An 18,229-nucleotide genomic window follows, 5' to 3' on the forward strand; every position below is an offset into this window, starting at 1 on the left:
GGACAGCAATAATTCCAGAAGAAACAGGACCACTTTCAAAAACAGCTCAGTGAGAGCATTAAGCTATTCTAATTTATCTCCAAAAAGCATGTTAAAATTGGGAGAAAAAAAAAGTGATTAAACATATATCATACTAATTTTGTTCCTCATCTGACAAATTATATCTTCTATTGGGCCATGAGGGAATCTGAAGAAAAATGACAAGCTTCTTTCATGCTGCCAAGATCCTAATGAGCTGCATTCCCAGCTTTCTGAATGAGGAAGGAGATTCCTTTCCCATAAAACACTGGGGAGCAGAGGGGCAGCCGGGATGATGCAGCCGTGGAGGGTCTGTGTGAGCTGAGCGGGGAACTCAGAAGGCAGCAGCAAAGGAACATTGTTTCCCTCACAAAAGAGGCAGTTATAATCACAAACGACTCACAAGCGAGGATTAGACATCCCTGCACCCGATGTACAATACTCCATTCATTCCTCTTGAAAAAATGAACTTATTTCATCCAGACACGAATCAAAAACTGAATTCCCTACAAGAAAAGATAAGTTCAGTGTATGCCAAAGCCGACATCATTGTACTGCTGATAACAAGCCTTGAGTATCAAAAGGGACACAACTTTCATTTGTTATCATTTGCAGAAGCACTTTACTTTCTATATAGAGTGGTAAACAGGATTTTGTTTCCACACAGACACACATAGAGACTGGCATGCTGTTACCAAAACTCCACAGAGAACCAGCCGAACACCACAGAAAACATTAGGGCCTGTCACTTCTATGGTAAAATCTCTGCTTTGTAGAGCACTCCCTCAACTGTATAAAATACAGCCCTAGAAAGAAGAGTTGAGAAATAACATCCCTGGAAATTACAAATGAACGAGGGCTCTTGTCTTACTGGTTTTTATGAATGGACTCTTTAATAAGGTAGATGTACGGCTGTTTGTAATATTACTACAGAGAGGGGAGGCAGCAATACCTGTTGCTAAACCTAGCCAAGAAGATCCTAAAACAAGAGTTGCCCATCAGTGTGCATGAGCTGCAATTTTCCTCCTTTCCTAATGTTCTGTAAGTGCCAGTGTTGTAACTCCTGCTGGAAAACCTGCATTGTGCAGTTCAGTGGCTAATCAGGTTTTCAGTTTAATAAAATTGTTTCCATTTAATGCTAATTACGTTTGCAATTGGCTGCTGACAGAGTTTCTAATTTCTGTTAGCAAGGGAGTTCTGGACACTGGGAAACTGCACATTCAGTTCTTCTGCTTTGTGCTCCATCATACAATGGATTGCTTAATTATTTATTTTTAAATCATTCTGTGACTGTTCAGCTGAAGTTCTGTGTCACAAGCTAGAGTGGGATTGGACACCCTTTGAATATTCATGCAAGACCAAGAACTGCTCTTACTAGCAAAAACACTTAGGGAAAGTGAATTTCAAAGCAACTGCAGCATGGTGACAATCTGCGTGACCATTTAAATCACTCAAGTACAGCCACGGGATTCTCAATTAAACACTAGTGCCTAAATGTAGAGGTTGTGCTTGGGAAGTTGGAGAGAGAGATAGAGCTATTTCAAGATTGCAGAATTTTTGAATACATGCAAAAAAATAAAAATAACATAAAAATAAAATAAATTTTATTTAAAAATTTAAAAAAATATTTTTAAAAAATTTTAATAAAAATTTATTTTATATAAATAAAAACATAAAAATAACAAAAATAAATAAGCCATTTTTCACCAAAAAAAAGGCAAATTGGGAATAGTTTCTCAAATCTTTGAGTTTGTGTGCCTGCAAAACTGTGGCATGAGTTTTCCCATTACATAAGAATTGTGCGATGAAGAGACCAAACACGTCTCTCTTCCAATAAAGGTGCCTTTGGATTCAGAAGACTTTCTTATGATTTGTCCTTGAAAATATACAAGAAAAGCAGAAATTAGCCATAGAGTCCTATCAAGGGTTTGCTCAAAATACCAAACGACTCTATGCCTTCCTTACTAACCCCGGTGATGCCTGTGACACTTACAGAAAATCTATGTTCAGGCTTTGGATATAAAATTAATCCTGTGCCAACAATGAAATAATCTTCCGCCTTATTTCTCCAATTCAGTCTTCAGTGGGGGTTTATCACAAACATATAATTGCACATGACCAATCCTTTGAAATCAGCAAGAATGCTGAGATTTCTGCCAAATTGTTAGCTCAGCCTATTTGCTTCTGTCTTGCATACAAATTTCTGAACAAACTAGAGATTTATGTAAGAGCCTCAAATTTTGCTATTAAGATACTGAATGTCCTGTGACTAATTCAAAACATTTGTTTGTTCCCAATAATTATAAATGTACCACTCCTTCCCTCTCTGCAAATACTGGGATTAATTTTGCCCTCAGCTGAATCTATTCAGTTTCCACTTGCTCTAGCTGCACTTGGAACTGTAAGGGTCTTGTTTTGCTCCACAGAGATCAATGCTAACACAGCAATTTCGTTCAGTGACAATGTATGCTAAAATAGGCCCCCAGTCTTCTGTACTTAATTGGAGAGAGAGGCTAGGAAGTGGGGTCTTGCAGCTCCTGGCTAACTATCCCTGTACAAACTCCTGCATGGCTGCCCAGGTCATACCGGGTGCTATACTGGGAGAGTATTAGCACAGAGATGTAGCTAGAGACAGCGTGCCTCGCAGAATTTCTTCAAAATACTTTGAAGAAATTGCTGACAAACTCATACTCCCTGTACTTTGCTGTTGGACGTACTTATGCATCATCCTACACTTATGGGTTGTTGGTGGTTTTTTGTTTTGTTTTGTTTATTTTCTTGCCATGCAAGAAGTTTTAGAAGCTTTTTACTAAGTGCAGGTGAAGCTGACAGAGCTTCCTCTTTCTCTCTTTTAATTGCATTTTATTCTGACAACATACTTTCAGTGCCTGTTGGAAGGAGAAAAGCCCTCACACAATCAAACCCACCAAAAATGTAGAACAGAATGCTAATGCAATCTTGAAGAGAGGAACAAAGTCTGTGGAGCACAGATGCTTTTACACAGCACTAGCTGATAGTTTCTTGGACTTTGAGTTAAATCATTGCCATGGAATTACTTAGGATTCCTTCTCTTGCGAAGCAAGCCAAATATTCAGTTATAGCCAGTTGCTATTGGAAAGATGGAGGTGAAGACACTGCCCTTCTTTCAGCATCCCCGAAATAGCAAAGACCTAAGTAGTGCATCAGGGTAGGTCCAGAGTAACAGTGGTACCTGACCTGATGATGCCCTCCAGGTCTCCCTGCAGTGCCTGCAAATTATAACCTGGAAGGATTAAGGGAACAGGTTACTACATTTTTGAATGATCACCATTTATTTAAACAAAGTTAAAGGAAGAGGAAATAGAACTAATTGATGTTGAGGTTCATTAAAAGTATACCGTGAAAAAACTCTTAAGTTGATGGCATAGCAACTCCATTTTAACTTGTAGTGTAGAGAAACTGATACCAGATAGCAAAATACTGGAGAAATATGCCAGGACCACATAGAGCAATAAAAGTGGGAGCATTTAAAAAAAGTCTACATTGCGTAAGCTCCTCTGCCATGCCACTAGTTACGTAGACGTGATCTTTCAGCTGAAGAAATTCATGCTGTAAAATCTAGAAATTCTGAACAGTTGTTATAGGAGCTATTACAAAAGCCTTTCCAATGAAGTCATGAAGCATGTAGACAGGCAGCAGTTGATTTGGACTGATCCAGTGCCAAACCAGTATTTTCATCTGCCTGTACACAAAAGGTGAATCTATTCCTTCATCTGTTGTCTCTTCTCTACCATGAAAGAGTTAAATAAGATGACCATTTGACACTTTTTAAGAACACACAAGAGCCCAGCAAGTACCTTCAGCATTTGCAGAGATAAAGTTGAACACAGGACCCTAAAAGCTTAAGAAAATTTAAAAGGAAAAAGAAATAAAGAAAAAATAACTCCTCTTTGGGTTTATGACAATTTCTTACAAAGCAGTAACGTGACACACTGATAAGAGAAGGCAGAAGAAAGCACGGCTGACATTCTGCTAGGAATTATGGGGTGGGTCTCCATCGCTGCAGGCACTTCTCTCATGCTCATTCGGCCATGCTACGCTGAGCATTCACACGTGAAAAAGGGAGACATGCACCTGCTGAAGAGCTCACAGAGCTGAACTGCTGCAAAGCACTGCCAGGGCATCTTTAGTTCAAGAGGAATCTCTTTTCTTGCCTTGCTGCATGCACAGACCTTGAGCTTTACACCAGTTCCGTTTCAGTCAGGGAAGCAGACAGGGTACACTGCAGCTAAGAGCTCAGCCAACCAAACCCCTACCAGGTTCACTCAGCACAAAAGCCTCTGGAAACTCTCTGGGTTTTGGATCTCCATCCCTCCCCACCATGCCACTGGCTGGAAGTACCAGAGAAAGTCATGGTTTAGCACCACCATTCTTACACCGCACGGCTCTCAGGCACAAAGTGCTGAGCACCCAGCTCTGCTGTCCCCACTCTCCTGCCTGTCAAGACAATTTTTGGCAGACTAACGAGCCCTTGGCCAGCCTTTCTGCCTTCTGGTCCTTCCCCCAGCCGCTCACACAGGATCTGCTTTCCCAGTGACAAGAATAAACACATTCTTATGCTTCTCTTGTAATAAAAATCTAATTTTGGTGTATCCATCCAGCGATCACTAAACCCTTAAGAGCCTGTAGAGATTTCAGCAGCAGAGTGCATCTGTACCAGATGCTGTTTATTTTCCATTTAGATTTGTGCATTTATTTTGTCTACAGCAGTCTGAGCACAACACAGATGGCACTAAATTCACTGATTACTTTGAAAGCTAAAGCTTCTTTCCACTGGGATGACAAAAGCCTCATTTCCAGAGCAAGTTTAATGCCCTCCGTAGCCTGAAGAAAAGCTGCTTGCATTTCCTTGTGCATGCCATAAAGGCCACACCCCAAAGGCTGAGCTCAAAATTCAGGACGTGGTCAAGGAAGTTGGTCTGACTGTTTCCCACTTGGGTTCCCTGCCAGAGCACCAGTATCGCAGCCACCCACGCTGTATATGTGTTAGTTCTTTCCCAGTTCCAGTCCTAGGCCCCTCTGTGAGGATCCCAGGTGTGAAATAAGAGAGATTTCTCCCGTTGCTTGGCTCTGACGTGTGGGCCCTCAGGATACAGGGCCTGGCTGACAGCCAGGGCCTACTGGTGGCAGGGGTCTCAAGGGCTGACATCACAGGTACACACTTAACTCAGGCCAGACCCTGGGGCTCACTCTACAGTGCAAAGTCTGCCAGCTCTAGAGTTACGAGTGAAGGAAGCGTTGCTTTGTTTAAAAACAAATAATAAAGCACAGAAGTTCTAACATTATGTGCCCACAAACGTGCTCGGGTCTGTAGTTAAAGCAGCAAAACAGTCTCTGCCAATGTGTAAGTGTTGAGGACTCACTGTTTCCACTACAGCTACTTAATTTCCACTGTCTTTTTAACAGAGAAATGACATTTGATTGAGGCTAGGAGCACTCATACTGCAAATAGTAGTTTGGATACGCTGGCCATACTACATCCATTTACATTGACAGCATGTGAATTCTTATAAAATAAAATAAATGCTAATTTATGTACCAAAAGATGTAACATGTTTGTATCATATTTTAAAGATAAATACAGAATCTACTAGTCAACAAGTCCAATATTGAGTCAAAAAGTACCTTAAATAACACGGATCTCCAGTGCTAAATGCTACTATTATTAATTTGCTTTCCTTCTGTCAAGATATTCGAGCCAAAACCGATCACAGGAATCCTTGTGACTTTTAGCATTAGTCACAGCTTTATTCAGAGAAATCACATCTCTGATCTGCGCACGTGAGATGACCACAGTGTGCCAGTGGTTTTTCTGATACAGCATAGTGGAGGGGCCGTGTTACAACAGCGAGTGCTGCCTGAAGTAACACAAATAGGTCTGTGAATCTCTCCTCCTCTGCTCTTGGGTCAGGAACTGTTTTCCTTTGATGCCTCTTCCCAGTCAGGGTGTAACAGTGAAGGACTTGCTCCCGGGTGTGCCATCAGCTTGCAGCAAGGCCTAAACCCTGCTACCTGGCCGAAAGCCCTTGCCTAGCACACCACCAGCACACAGCAAGCACTGCTCCGGTGGTAGCCTGAGATACCTGCTTTCGTGACAGATAACGGACACCAGTATGTAGGAATACTTAGGATATGCAGGAGTCCTGCCTATCCTTTTGAGCGCAAAAGACGAAGCAACAGTGGGAGTGAAGACGTGTTGTCATGCTCCATTCACTGCTAATATGCTGCCATTAGGCAGCATGCTATCAGTAATTATTTGGCAAGATGAGGGTCCATCGGGATTTAATGAGGATCAGCAACTGAAAATGGCACAGTGGTACAGCAGAAGAATGTGGAAAGTAACATTTTTAAGGATTATCTCAAAATTACCACCAAAGTATAAAACAAGAGGCTTTCTTTTAATGTGGAACTCTGTAAATTTATACACAAACGATTAGACATTTTTAAACAGGAGTATTTTCAACTCCCAAAGAGACCAGAACACTTCTGGTCAGGGATAAGGAGTGACACCCACAGCACCTGGGCTGTGGAAATGCAACCAATTTGTTCAGCACCTATTGTTCCTTACTGAGAATGTGAGAGACACCAATTAACTCCACTTCTTGCAAAATCCACAACTGCACATGGATCTAGTGTTAATGAGCAAGACCGGCAATTGAATCGAACCACTTTATCTCTGCTGCTGGAACCAAGGATATCAGTGCCGTACCACAGAATCACAGAATCATCTGGGTTGGAAGAGACCTCCAAGATCACCGAGTCCAACCTCTGACCTAACACTAACAAGTCGTCCACTAAACCATATCACTAAGCTCTACATGTAAATGTCTTTTAAAGACCTCCAGGGATGGTGACTCAACCACTTCCCTGGGCAGCCTATTCCAATGCCTAACAACCCTTTTGGTAAATAAGTTTTTCCTAATATCCAACCTAAACCTCCCTGGCGCAACTTTAGTCCATTCCCCCTTGTCCTGTCACCAGGCACGTGGGAGAATAGACCAACCCCACAGGAATTGCAGACCTTCAGTAATCACATTTAGACAATGTTTATTCAGGTATAAGTGAGGGCTGAGGTGAAATCAAACTAGAAAGCAAATCTCATTGGTATTCTGGTGGCATTCATTTCATAACAGTAATCTCATTAATCTAACACTGGCAGAACATCAGATCTGGTTTTGTCTGAGGAGTTCCACCTTCGAGAGCCACTTTAGCTTACAACCTGATTTCCATCCAATACTTGTTGAGACAGAAAATATTTGCTAACTCCGACACGTGCTGCTCTGTTGCTAAGCATCCCAGGAAGATCCAGAAGACTAACCGAAACTGTAAGGCTGCTTCCTGCAGTGCTGCATAAAGATTTTGAAGCCAATACACCAAGGTGGATATAAAACGATTTTAGTTCATTTGCTAAAAAATTCAGACTGTTTATTTTATATTTTATTTACTAATCAGTGATTGTTCCTTTGCCAATTTTACCTGTAGTGGGTGGCTATTGAAGAAATAAGAGTTTTTATGAATGAGCATCATATATAAAATTATGCATTATATATAAAATAATGCTCAGTTCTTCATGTGCATCTTTAGCTACTTTTCCATATGGTCTGTTCTTTACTTTCCTCATGCATGGTGATCTTTTTCTAAATGCAGGTGTAAACATTCACAGCTGATCTTAGTTTACATGAATTGTTATATAAAAGACTATCACAGTTTAGAGGTCTCAGTCACTGTCAGATCCACCTCTTGCTTCCTCTTAATATTTCTCTTAATCTAGCAATAGGACTAGATTAAATTAAAGACCTTCCTTGTTTGACATTTATGAGGACGTATCTCTTCCTATTCATTTCAAAGTATTTCAAAACAGTCAGTTAATGCATAAACTACATCTAAAGAGCTTCATCCAACTTTTGCCTTACCTGGTTTAATATGATCACAGTGTTTCACAGACCACTGAAAATATCAGAAGCATTTCAACATAAATTAGTGTAACCGTCCAAGGTAGAAATAATCATTATTTTTAACACTTTCACATGAACTCACCTTCTAAATTCCTTTTTCAGTGCTTACAATATTCGGAATGATATTACTGAAGCCTGAGACTCTCTGAAAGTGAATTCCTCTAAAAACAAATAAAAGCAACTAAGCAATTTCTAAGGATGAAGTAACTGAAAATAGAATTCACACATTGTTAATACTGTACAATTTAATTTGAATGAGGCAGAAAAAAAAAAAAAAGAAAAACAAGAAATCTTATCTGAAGAACAGCAAAGGATTAGGTGTTTTTGAGTAACAAACTTCTGAAAGCCGCAAACACATTTTTCATGGAAGTCCCACCTCTAACTTCACAAAATGCCTGGAAGGCTGTAACCAAACCATACATACCTAATATAACTGCATTGTAGAGATCTTAAAACAAATGTATTTGTATGTATTTATAGTACATTGCAACTAGTCAAACTCTCGATCCAGAACTGTATGGTTATTAAAAAAAAAAAAAAAAGAAGAGCAGAAGAAGGATGTTTGACTCCTCTAAGAAAATCCTCCAAGAATGAGTCAGAGCATAAGATTCCACTTCAAATTATGATAATATTAATAGACTGCACAAACAAGCTACTTGCTCTGGGAAAGCTTCAGGGAAATAGTATTGGGTCAGAAGAGAGAGTCAGCAAACACAGGCAAGCAAAAGTGAGCAGTTTTCTCTTTGTCCCTGACAATCTGTTGGCATCCAACAGATTTATGGAAATAAACACTTTTGCCTACTGTTCCTGTTGTTAGATGATCTCGGAACATTTGGGATACAGGTGAATACAAATACAATGGCCTATGTAAACATGAGCAGCAGATATTCAGACTGATTCAAAAACAGCGTTACAAATTCAGCTAGACAGATTGAGCTTTCAGTATGGCTGTATAATAACTCCCAAGTAATAATATTGGCATGGTCTACGGTTATTAAAACTTTCTAGTTACAATTCTGCTACCAAGACCATTTATAAATTGCTAGCAAGAGCTGGAGAGAGCACATACATTCCTCTGAAAGAATGCAAGACGCAGGCTGGTCTCATTTAGACACAGACACAGACACAGATTTCTAGGTTGGAAGAGACCTCAAGATCATCGAGTCCAACCTCCGACCTAACACTAAGTACTCCACTAAACCATATCGCTAAGCTCTACATCTAAACGTCTTTTAAAGACCTCCAGGGATGGCGACTCCACCACCTCCCTGGGCAGCCCGTTCCAATGCTTAATAACCCTTTCGGTAAAGAAGTACTTCCTAACATCCAACCTAAAACTCCCCTGTCGCAACTTTCGCCCATTCCCCCTCGTCCTGTCACCAGGCACGTGGGAGAACAGACCAACCCCCACCTCACTACAGCTTCCTTTAAGGTAACTGTAGAGAGCGATAAGGTCGCCCCTGAGCCTCCTCTTCTCCAGGCTGAACAAGCCCAGCTCCCTCAGCCGCTCCTCGTAAGACTTGTTCTCCAGACCCCTCACCAGCTTGGTCGCCCTTCTCTGGACTCGCTCGAGCACGTCTATGTCCTTCCTGTAGCGAGGGGCCCAAAACTGAACACAGTACTCGAGGTGCGGCCTCACCAGAGCCGAGTACAGCAGGACAATCACCTCCGTAGACCTGCTGGCCACACTGCTTCTTATACAGGCCAGGATGCTGTTGGCCTTCTTGGCCACCTGAGCACACTGCTGGCTCATATTCAGCCGACTATCAACCAATACTCCCAGGTCCTTCTCGGCCAGGCAGCTTTCCAACCACTCATCTCCCAGCCTGTAGCTCTGCTTGGGGTTGTTGCGCCCCAGGTGCAGGACCCGGCACTTGGCCTTGTTGAACTTCATACAGTTGGCCTCAGCCCATCGCTCCAGCCTATCCAGATCCTCCTGCAGAGCCTTCCTGCCCTCGAGCAGATCGACACACACACTTAGCTTGGTGTCATCTGCAAACTTACTGAGGGTGCACTGGACGCCCTCATCCAGATCATCGATAAAGATATTAAAGAGGACCGGCCACAGTACCGAGCCCTGGGGGACACCACTTGTGACCAGCCTCCAACCAGATTTGACTCCATTCACCACAACTCTCTGGGCCCGGCTATCCAGCCAGTTTCTAACCCACCGAAGCGTACGCCAGTCCAAGCCAAGAGCAGCCAGTTTCTTGAGGAGAATGTTGTGGGGAACGGTGTCAAAAGCCTTACTGAGGTCAAGGTAAACCACATCCACAGCCCTTCCCTCATCCACCAAGCGCGTCACTTTGTCATAGAAGGCGATCAGGTTCGTCAAGCAGGACCTGCCTTTCATAAACCCATGCTGACTGGGCCTGATCGCCTGCTTGCCCTGCAAGTGCCGCGTGATGACCCTCAAGATAATCTGCTCCATGAGCTTTCCTGGCACTGAGGTCAAACTGACAGGCCTATAGTTCCCCGGGTCTGCCCTCCGGCCCTTCTTATAGATGGGCGTCACATTGGCTAGCCGCCAGTCAACTGGGACCTCCCCCGATAGCCAGGACTGCCGATAAATGATGGAAAGCGGCTCGGCCAGCTCCTCCGCCAGTTCTTTCAGTACCCTCGGGTGCATCCCATCCGGCCCCATCGACTTGCGCACATCCAAGCTCCTTAGCAGGTCGCCAACCATTTCCTCATGAATAGCAAAGGCCACATCCTGCTCCCCATCCCCTTCCGCCAGCTCAGGGCACTGGGTATCCAGAGAACAACCGGTATTGCCGCTAAAGACTGAGGCAAAGGCGGCATTAAGCACCTCAGCCTTTTCTTCATCCTTAGTAACTAGGTTTCCCCTCGCATCCAGTAAAGGATGGAGATTCTCCTTAGTCCTCCGTTTCGCATTGATATATTTGTAAAAGGATTTTTTGTTGTCTTTAACGGCAGTAGCCAGGTTGAGCTCCAGATGAGCTTTGGCCTTTCTAATTTTCTCCCTGCACAGCCTCGCTACATCCTTGTAGTCCTCCTCAGCGGCCCGCCCTTTTTTCCAAAGATTATAAACCCTCTTTTTTCTGCTAAGCACAAGCCGCAACTCTCTGTTGAGCCAGGCCGGTCTTCTTCCACGCCGGCTCGTCTTTGGGCACGTGGGGACGGACCGCTCCTGTGCCGTTAAGATTTCCTTCTTGAGGAGCGCCCAGCCTTCCTGGACTCCTCTGCCCTTCAGAACCGCCTCCCAAGGGACTCGGCCAACCAGCGTCCTGAGCAGCTCAAAGTCAGCCCTCCGGAAGTCCAAGACAGCAGTTTTACTGGTCCCCTTCCTGGCCTCGCCAAGAATAGAGAACTCTACCATTTCGTGGTCACTCTGTCCAAGACAGTTTCCGACCACCACATCTCCCACCAGTCCTTCTCTGTTTGTGAAGAGAAGGTCTAGCGGGGCACCACCCCTGGTGGGTTCACTGACCAGCTGCGTCAGGAAGCTATCTCCCACGCTCTCCAGAAACCTCCTAGACTGCTTTCTCTGTGCCGTGTTGTGTTTCCAGGATATATCCGGGAAGTTGAAGTCCCCCACGAGGACAAGCGCCGACGATTTTGCAACTTCTGTCAGTTGCCTATAAAACTCCTCATCCGTCTCCTCATCCTGGTTCGGCGGTCTATAACAGACCCCGACCAGGACGCTAGCCTTGCCGGCCTTCCCGCGGATCCTAACCCACAGGGATTCAACCTTATCATTCCCAGCCTGGAGTTCCACAACATCAAAAGATTCTCTGATGTAGAGAGCCACGCCACCACCCCCTCTGTGCTGCCTGTCCCTCCTGAAGAGCCGATAGCCAGGCATTGCATTTAGTTACGTTCAACATGGCTATGTGAAACAGCAGTCACCTGCAAGCCATGCACCGAGTATAAATATTGTCATCCATTATTGTTGTGTGCATTAAAAAAAAAAAAAAAAAAAAGGGTCTGCTTTTGTTAGATGTAGTGTTAGGCCAGGCCTGTTCAAACTACCCATATCGATGTGAAGGCTGGAGCCATGAGCCATGGATGGGTAACAGGGGACACAAACATGGGGTCCCTCGGGGGGCAGGGTCTCAGCAGAGGCCAGGAGAGATGCTGCCATCCCTGTGGGCTGAGGACAGCCCATTATGGGCTCCTTCAGACAAAAGATCCATGGATTAAACCAGTACAGTAATAGGCAGCAAGCCCATCTGAAGAACTTTGGAGCCTAACTTGGACTCCTAAAGCCTAAGCTATCTGTGCAAGTGGTACAAATTCCCTCTTAGCAGAAAAACTGACTTGAAACAAGCACAAGGGCAACTTCATGTGCTCTTCCATACATTAACTTAAATCAGCAAACTTTTTATAGACACAACAGCTGCAGAATACAACTTTATTTTGTAATTCAGCTCCATCGGTCGGTCTATGGCTGATCTCCATGAAGAAATCATTACTCAGGACAGATACCAGAGCTAAATGAGACAGCATTTATCACTTGGTATCGCAGGGACTTGAACAGTCTCCTCAATTACTTCTCTGCCCCATTACAGTACATGGGAAAATGCTGCTTATTCCAAAATCTTAGTTTTATATTTTCCAACTCGGTTTGATAAAAGCCAAGTTAACATGAAAGGAGTAATAGGAAGCAGACAACAATTTGATTATGTCTTTTCAAAATTACACAGAAAGGCTTTCCCTGAGATCAGACACAAGTGTGTGAGGGGAGAACTGGTTCTGCAATCAAAATTCTCTCTTATGGGGTAAAAACATCAGTCTTGCCAGATTATTCCAAACTACAAATTATTCATCTTTCTTTGAAAAGTAGATCAGTGAGTGCTGTGCTATATTTAGCCATTTATGATTGCAGGCTGATATAAGATTAATGGAAATAAAAAATCAGCTGTTATATCTGCAGGTGAATGCCACCACCACCATGTCCAATATCGCAATGTAATGTTGCAGCCAGAAAAGACAAATTGAGCAGTAATATTAATAGCTTTTTAGGAAAAGGCTTTAAGATACAGCAGACTGAGCGACTGGTTAGATTGTCTACTTGTGTGCAAGTGCACATGCCTGTGTGTATATGGGGTACCCAAAGAGCAAGAGAAAAATGTCCAGATAAACAGGTTACATGCCAAAATTCTAGCTGGAGGTGATGAACAAAAAAAAAAAAAAAAAGAGGGAAAAAAAATAGCACATTTAGATTTGTCATATCTAAACAATGCTTTAAAAAAATTAATTAAAGCACAGAAGAGACTTTAATAAGCATAATGCTGTTATGCTTTCTTTCTAGGGATTTTTCACAAAAAGAACAAGCATTCTTAGCGTACACTTGAATTTAAAACTGGCAGGCTTTAAAAGCTGGACCTTACAAACTTAGAGTATTTAGCTGAACCCTTTAGAAGCCTTCAACATACAGTGAGCTCCTCCCAGCTTTACTTCCGACTCAGCCAGACCAAAAAAATCTGGCAGTCATTCTGGCAGCATTTCTTCAGTTGAATAATCTGAGTCAGGAATCTGATCTCTGTTCTGTAACACTGCCGGTGTTTTCCTCCCTGCCTTAAACCCACTGCCCTCCCTGGTCCAGGCGAACCATGCTGGTTCCCAAGGCTTCCCCACTGCTGCTGCAGCAGGCAGCAATGCTTGCAGAGCTGCACGAGCGTGGAGGTGCTTCTGGAGGGAGAGAGTGAGCAGATAACTGAGCAACTCAAATTATACACCCTCACCTTGATCTCTGACCCCCCTTGTATTAAGAAGGCACCAGGGCCACTAAACCTAGTTGGTTTACAAGATATTTTTTTCTTCTAAAACCGTTCTTGGTCCTTTCTCAGAAAAGCACTAGCAGCTGCCCTTTCCTAACAGCTTTTGAAGGCAAGATGAGAGAGCACTAAATTATTTTCAGATGATCTATTTATCACAGACATTTGAAAAAGAAATGCAAGTCCCAAGACACTTACTTCGTGCTTCTATATTAAAGGCTTCTAGCATTATTCTAAGTAATTTATGCATTTCACAATGCCAATATACAATCACCCATAGCAGACATGGAGGGCTTATCAGACTGGTTACACTCTTGTAATGATTTCATCTGTATGGCATTTTCTGGACCAGATTTTTCTGCAGAATAACAAATAGCTACAGTGAAAAAAAAATGCAGTTGCAGCAGTAAAAACTTTGACCATCTGTGTTCTAACTGTGGAGGTTCAGCAGCTGCAGCACAAAAACACCGAGTACCATCCTTGCGTGCAGGTGAGGCAACTGGAGCCAATAGGTTTGAAAGGTGACTGTAAACCCAGAAACCACTCTTCCCCCATTTTAACATCTACAAGCCACAAGCCCTCAGAATGCTTCTTTTTATCTTTGCCATCTCATCATTGCTTACATAGCTGGAAATTAAGCATATTTTAATCTGTAAAATCTTTCTTTTAGATGCTTACGTACATTATATTACTGAGGAATGAGACAGGAAATGGAATAAAAAATAAGAAAGGTGAGGTATGTTATACCATCCCATTTAGGAGATTTCTGGATGTAAATCAAGGTCATTCGTAGATTATTTGATACACATTTGCTTTCCTTAGAAGACTCCTCAGTGTCGCACATTTTACTGTCTACATTATTGACTCAGCGAAACCACAAACTGACACCTGTTACGGTTCACATTACATTCCTGAGGACGATTGAGTAATTGAGACTGACACAGGAGTTGTCAGCACCAGGGAACAGCATTGCCTGAGCTCTGATTAGAACAGTGTATCTTAGTGAAAGTGCATCCTTCTGCAGTGGAACTTCTAGCTCTCTTCAAAATCAGAATTTTTTACTTCTGGAGGATTTGGCATGGCTTGGTTTCCTCCTTTGGTACACCCTGAAAGTTATCTAGTTATGACTTTTCAGGATATATGATATTCACAATACATCCTTCTGGATTTCACACATACTCCAAAACACTTCTTCCTAAGGGACTGACAGAAAAGCTGAAAAATAACCCTTTTTGTCATTGGCTTATTGATCGAAGGTAATTTTGACTATTTTTTTCATCCTGCACAAAGAAGATACCTGTGTGCCCTATAATCTTTGCAGCAATCTCCAGAATGCAGCTGCAAATATAGGAAGAAGCAACCAACTCAGAGGGGAGAATATCTGTAAAGCACCAAGAACTAACACCCAGACTTAGCCGTTTTGGTTTTGGACATTGTGAAGATTTGCTGCTCATGGCATTGGTGTGAGTGCCAGACAGCAAAAATATGCAGGACAGAAAAGGAAAAATAAAAATAAAAATCATTCTTCCAGTTGAATAGATGGAATAGGCAATGCCACCAGTGCCCCGAGCAGTCTGCATGACTGCGGCGCTCGCTCGCCCACCTGTGCTCGCAGGGTGCTGCAGACTGGAGTTGGTGCCTGTACTATCGACTGCCTAATTTCACGAATCAGATTTTGGAAAGTTGTTTTAAGACTCGTTGAGTACAGAACACCTCTCTTTGCAAGGGGAACAAGGACATTAGGAAAGGATGAGGAAAAGCAATTACAATTTAAATTCAAAATTATTGCAATCAGTTTGAGATGTTTAGGAAGACTCTCAGGCAAATGTTTTACCCAATCTGAAACACATGTTTCAAAGCACAAAGGAAGCATAAGAATGTTATTCAAAGACAAACGCTGAGTAATTTCTTTTCTGCCTTCACACGTTTCTCCACAAAACAATGGATAAAAAGAAACGAGTGAAGGATGTTTCCTCCACAGTATGAGATGGCCAACATGACCTTGGTTGTATACAGATGCTACATAATGTGGCTGTATCAAAGGTCAGTAAGCTAGAGCTTTTGGTGGAGATGGAGAATGTAGATTGAGAAAGAAAACTGAAGAATATCCATCAAGCAATTGGGCATTTACAATGCTAAATGTAACTATCCCATGAGCATGCATGCATATGCTCCTTATATGAAGAAGATTCAAATGCTCAGCAGCAGAGCTGTGACTAGTAATTACATATTCAATGTCACAGTGAAAAATATTTAATATAGAGTCTCTCAACATGATTTAATCTGCTGCTTCCCTACAAAGTGCTTTATGTACTTAAGCAAAGCGATGCCAGAAGGTTGTTATTCTAAGCTGGGAGGGCAGCTGTCACCTGTGCAGAAGGGGGAGCACACTGCCACATCCCTCACCCAGCCTCTGGGAGATCTCCCTATCGGCTTCACATCAGATGAAATTAGAGACCTATCAAAGACATTTCCTCTCTCGTGTGAAATGAGCTATGGTTCTTCATATCAGCTGAAAAGTAAGTTTATAGTGATGCTCCTGGTTCATATGCATACCTTATGAACAATAACCTGGCTATGACAATTTTGAGGCAAAAACTTTGCTAATGTCAAACAAGTGCACAGTGCATTGGTATTTCTGATATCTACCCATCACTTATCTGAAAACTGAAGTTCAGCATGGCTTCACACAGAGCTTGGGCAGCCAGATCTGGAATGAAGACTCGCCTCTTCACTCACAGTGCATTTAGCTGTACATCAGATGTACTGATTCCACTGGGTCCCACCACAGCCTCCGAATATTTCACAGTTTTCCACGGTCATTCCAAGCAGAGGCCCAGTCATCCATCTGGAGAGCATTTGCACTAGAAGCACCATCACAGGTCTCATGTTCTGCCCAGTTAACCTTTTAAAAGGAATACACGTGATAACGGATCTGTGTGCACGATTTCAATAATGGAGGCCTCATTTAAATGAAAATGTACTTTTCAAGTTTTGTTAATGGAAAAATGCTGTATAAATCCTATATGACTGAAAATCTACACAAAAGTGCCTTAGATGTAGACATAATATAGCAGACTTCACTTTTAATTTTCCTTCCACATCCTGAAAAATTAGACCTCGCAAATGAAGCTTCAACAATCTGAGCAGCTCTTTGTGACCTTCAGAAACAAATTGCCAAGTTGTTTAAAGGGCTTAATTATCCTCGCTCATGCCATAAATAGCAAGTAACAAATGAAGACATTGTCCCTTTAGGCACTGACTGGAAAACAGCATAGGGCTGATGTTATTTTCCACAGAAAGGAAACTACACAGTGATAGTACCAAAAATATATTTCAAACTTTGGTTTAAAAGACTCTAGACCTTGTAGCATGACAAAAATAGAACAAATACAGTGATTCTACTGCCTGATGCCACTGGTGCTAAACTTCTGATTCCTGCATAGAGCAAGGCTAGGCAAGTTCTGGGCACCTTCCGCAGACCAAACACTTTCTTACCAAGTTCTACAAAGCAGAAAATGCAAATCCATTCAGCTGGCAGGGATATTTTAAGCAGTGGATGAGGAGAGAGAAGAGAATAAATATAGCTTTATTATCATAGCACTTGAAAGGCTAAAGTGACACACAGCAGGCTTAAAATTCTTCTGTAGCTAATTTAAGAAAATTAAATCTTTTACTCCTCTGCGCTTATATTTTAGGTGGTTTGTGTTTGATTTTGTTTGTTTCTTTGTTTTCACTGAATATTTTAAGGACAGTTTGGCAAGCAATGCATTTCTCAGCAGAACTAATTCTTTTACACTTGCAGAGTCCAAATGGCTTCAACCTGGGGGCTCCCCCAGGGATCCCACAGAAAAGGCAGGCTTTCTCCTGTGTCACAGGACAACTTGTCTGCAGTAGATATCATGTTGTTCCCCCGCCTTTCTCCCACCCTCCTCGCCCCTCCATCAAGTTTAAATGCAGCGATGAGTGTCTTCAGTCACAAGTTGATTAACATTTCAGATCTACTCTTTCCCCACAGTAATGCAGATGGTATTTATAGTTCTGATCTGACCTGAATGATGGTGAGCTATACTTTACAAATAATTTGTCAGCTGTAGTACAGTATTTTAGATACTTATCATCAAAATAGGGTCCTCCCTCCAAATGTATAAAATTATATATTGTCTAGGTACAGCTGCTCCGTAAAAATACAAATGAATCATTTTTTTGTGAAAACAGTGGCATCATTTGAGATTGTAAAATTTAGTTTTAGTTTGGAACTGGTCCAGACAAAATAAATCTTTATGACTAAAAGATAATGTAACAGCAGAGGTAAATGTAAGAGTTAGGAACCAAGTACTTCCTGTTCTAGCAATTACAGAACGTTAGATATAAAACAAGCTCCTAGTGGTCTGAACTTCTCAATCCAAATATCTACATTTGGAGTTAAACTTTGTACAGAAAGCAGAGAAAGGGGAAAAAAAACAGCTGATTTTT

At 42.3% G+C, this 18,229-nt stretch overlaps 1 protein-coding gene across 1 annotated transcript in view; it reads right to left on the reverse strand.

Moving 5' to 3' along the window:
- LITAF (lipopolysaccharide induced TNF factor) overlaps positions 1–18,229 on the reverse strand; it is a 101,318-nt gene that overhangs the window by 48,785 nt on the left and 34,304 nt on the right. The window lies entirely within an intron of this gene.

The sequence above is a fragment of the Cygnus atratus genome, chromosome 15, assembly GCF_013377495.2.
Source record: "Cygnus atratus isolate AKBS03 ecotype Queensland, Australia chromosome 15, CAtr_DNAZoo_HiC_assembly, whole genome shotgun sequence".
Classification (NCBI taxonomy): Eukaryota; Metazoa; Chordata; class Aves; order Anseriformes; family Anatidae; genus Cygnus; species Cygnus atratus.